General features: G+C 38.5%; 1 pseudogene; it reads left to right on the top strand.

The window, feature by feature from the left end:
* The first annotated feature begins 1,916 nt into the window (after window positions 1-1,916).
* On the top strand, window positions 1,917-2,600 carry LOC103210369 (annotated as a pseudogene).
* The last annotated feature ends 1,364 nt before the right edge of the window (window positions 2,601-3,964 follow it).

Genomic DNA, 3,964 nt, shown 5'->3' with positions numbered 1-3,964 from the left:
TCACAATGCCAAGGGAGCTCCTCTCTGTAGGGGCAGCTCAGTCACAAATCCAGAGGAAGAGTGGAAATAGAAAAGGTACAGAGGGATTAATGTAGGAAGAGGCTAAAGCCAATGAGAACAATAGGACTACTGTAGGTAGAACTCTACAAAAGAGCACGGAATATCTGAATCTAACAGAGGACAAGAAGTACAGCAAGAGACAGAGAGACAAGTGATCAGGAAACCCCTGAAAGAGTAAGAAAAATCACCAAACTGGGACTAACGCAATTTAAAATAGGAGCATGACCATAAATGGCAGAGGAATTCAAGGAACACAATATGTTGCTTAAGAAAATACTAATGTGATTTTTTGAGAGCAAAACAAGGTGGAACATGAAGAGGGGCAATTACTGACCCCAAAGGAGTCTATTGGAGGCTCTTTCTTGTTAATAATATGGCTTAGCTACAGTTCTTCTGGTGGTAACAAAAAGCAAGTAAAGGTTGTTTTGGGGGGAGAATTTATGACGAGGCTACTGAGTAACACACTGAGCCCAAGGTTAGCTGGATCTCAGGACACATTGGAACCTGAATATTAAAAGTAATAATAAAAAATAAAACAAACAGTGGCTATTGAGTCAACTTTGACCAACCCTGCCTGTGTCAGAATGGAACCATGTTTCATGGTGTCTTCAATGGCTGATTTTTTTGGAAGCAGATTGACAAGACTTTCTTCCAAGGCCCCTCTGGGTGGACTTGAACCTCTAAGCTTTTGGTTAGTAGATGACTGCTTAACCATGTTCATCACCCTGATGTAGACTCAGAGACCCCCATTGGGTTTCTGAGTCCATAAATCTTTACTGAAGTAGATTGCCCCATCTTCCTTTCACAGTAAACAAATAGTTACCAAGAAAACCAGTCACACTTCCTCTTCATACCTGCTTCTCTCTGAATATTCATTTCCTTTGTAACATATAAGATGAGTAAAGGAAAAAGAAAGAAAAAGGATGATTGTTAGATAGATAGACAGAAGGAAGGAAAGATGAAGAATCCATACAGGTTCATGAGTAGACACCAGTTCATGTCTAGGCAACAGACTGATTCAGATAAAGGAAATATGACTGGAAATCTGGTTAAGATGCTGTGGCAAGGGATAGAGGAATGCAATACAAAATTATGTGCAAAGACTCCCTGCAGCTGGGAACAATTCTCAAAGAAATGAAAATGCTATGAGATGAGCAGTGACCTTCAAGGAAATATCAAAATGAGAAGGTGAAAAGACAGAAAATATTTTAAAAAACATATATGAATGATATCATGTAAACAGGATCAGAAGAAATGATACAAGTAATTCAAACACAGAAAGACCAGTCAGCACGTTAAAAAAAAAAATTGTATGATGAGAGAAAAATCTAACTAATAGTAAAGAAACACTACTTTCTTTCTTTTTTTTTTTTTTTTCTGCTGCTACTGGCAGTTAGCTGTGCCTTTTCATCTGCAAAATGATTCTACTTGGCAGAGCAGAGAAGCAGTAGGAGATGACCCACACATTAGTGTGAAGAACCAGGGACTGCTTATATCTGAGATAGACCACAGAATAGCACAAGCAAGAGGGAGAAGTCCAAGTGCAACACAGAAGGGCAGCTTCATTGGGGAGCTCAGAGCGTCATTTTTACCCAAGACGACTCCAGCAGCAGCAACAAGTAGCTGTGGTAGATTTCCAAGCAGAACTGAGAGAAGCCTTCTTGGCTGAGATCTCAAGGGATGGTTAAAGCTACACTGAAACACTGAGGAAGATGATTGCAACAGAAAACCAGGCTCCATCCACTTGCATTGTTCACAGGAGAACCTACGTCATATCTTTATCTATATAGCTTTACCCTAGGTTTTTAGGATCCAGAAACTTTACTGAAGACATTGGATTTGGTGGACCAGCAATCATGACAGTAGGCAGGAGCAGAAAGATGCTCTAAGACAGTGACTATAGAATGAGATGTATCCTACAAGATGGGTGAATCTTCATTGGCACCTTTAAAAATTTTGATAAGCATATGAACTGACTGTGATGAGTTCAGGAAGAGCAAGACGAAAAACGTGAAGCAGCCAGAGGTTTTTTGTGTCTGGTAGTGCTGTGTGGGGAGAACTTGGTTTCTACAGCTGTGGAAAGGCCACCCCCTAAAGATACTAGCATTGTTCAGGTTCCACTTGCTGGAGCTGCAGAAGGCTCTGGAGTTGGCAAAGCAGCTGGTAGAGGGATACTAGCTGGTATCCCAATTCCCTAGGCTCCTTCTGGATTAAAAGAACCTGTCTGAGGAGATGAGGGGCCATCCCAACAGACACCTTAGGGAAAAGTAGTTGCTGCTACTCCTACCTTTGCTGGAGGAGCCCCAACACAGTACCCGTCAGGTAGGGGAAACCCACCCTACCTAAGGGCAAAGCAACCCTACCCCCAGACATTGACTCCTTCACCTGGCATAAGACTACACTTGGGCCCACTGATTGGGCTTTCTTCAGGTCAAGGGACCCCAATAGGCATCCCCCCTGTAGGAATGAGAGCCCTTCCACCAAGAATTAGAGGCCCAACTCCCCCAGGAATGTGTCCATCAAGCCTAGGATACTGTTGATTCTTCTTAGTCATTTTTTTCCTGCAATGTGCCTTGTAAAATGTAGGAGTATTCTTGAGCTTTTTTCTCATGTTTGATGCATTAATATTAGCTAATAATAAATGCATAGAGCAATTAAACTGCAAAAAAAAAAAAAATATATTCTACTTGGTGAATGGAGGCTATCATTAACAAACAAGAAAAGACTAAGTACTTTCTAATGCCAGCACTCTCATTCTTTTTGTGATATGAGTTAGCTGCAAGCCTGGCTTCCTGGATGCTGACCATTGCCACTCCATCTTCATGAAACTACAGAGAAGCCTTCATCTCAAAACAGATTTTGCCAAAAGAAACAAAAGCACAAAATAAATGAATAAAAATTGAAGGCAGACTGGGAGACAAAATTTGAGTACCTTAAAAACAACTCAGAGGAGAATTATACAAAGAATTATTAAAGAAAGACTGTACTTAACAAAATAGAAATTGATGGATTTTCAAATAAATACATTTTTATAAAGATGTTTACCAGAAGAATTAGGACAAAACAAAAGGTCATGTGGAATGTTTTATAAAATCAATTATTGGCTAATTCAGTTTACATCTATTCTGCAAGAGAATACACCCTCGCCAAAGGGAAGGATTTGGGAAGGACAAAACAGACAAAAGACTCAGTAGTCATTACTCAAGGTCATGAAACTAAATGAGCAAGGTGTGCAAAGAAGGGCCTTATTAAAAGTGATACTAAAAGATATTATATGTTTATGTTCCATTATTTTCTAGTGGTAGTTTATAATACTACATGAGCCAAAGCAAGATAAAATAAATTATAAGTAAATGGGGAACTACAAAGGCATGGAGAGAGACCGAGTCCAGAAATAAGGTTCATTACAAACCAGGAATGAGTTTAAATTTTGTAATTATACATTTTCTATTAATAGGCCACAGATTTAACTCTATGATTTTCATCAATCCACAACAATGGGTTGGGAGTTTGGTTGATATTTAGAAAATAATTTAAATTCACACTAAGTTCTAGTCCTCTAAGCACAAATTCAATAAATCTCCAACTAATTTCTAATGTACCTAGATATCCACAATGAATTATGTTAAAAATCTACCAAGTTCACTAAATGAAATAACTTGCCATAGGAGACCATTGTCTATTTATTTAACATACATTTGTTGAATACCTACTATGTGTCAGGGTTTGAGCAATGTCATAAAGATGTATTAATGAACACTTCCAACACATTCCCAGCTTCATGACGTTTATATTCTAGAACAGCAGATAGAAAAAGATAAGAAAATTAAAAAACAAAATATCTTATAAGTGTCGTAGATGTGAAAAGAGTTCAGCATAAAATATAACAAAACAACATGTCTTG

The sequence above is a fragment of the Orycteropus afer genome, unplaced genomic scaffold (assembly GCF_000298275.1).
Source record: "Orycteropus afer afer isolate SDZICR_OR568_19922 unplaced genomic scaffold, OryAfe1.0 scaffold00601, whole genome shotgun sequence".
NCBI classification, from domain to species: domain Eukaryota; kingdom Metazoa; phylum Chordata; class Mammalia; order Tubulidentata; family Orycteropodidae; genus Orycteropus; species Orycteropus afer.
This window is presented reverse-complemented; position numbering and strand designations above follow the sequence as displayed.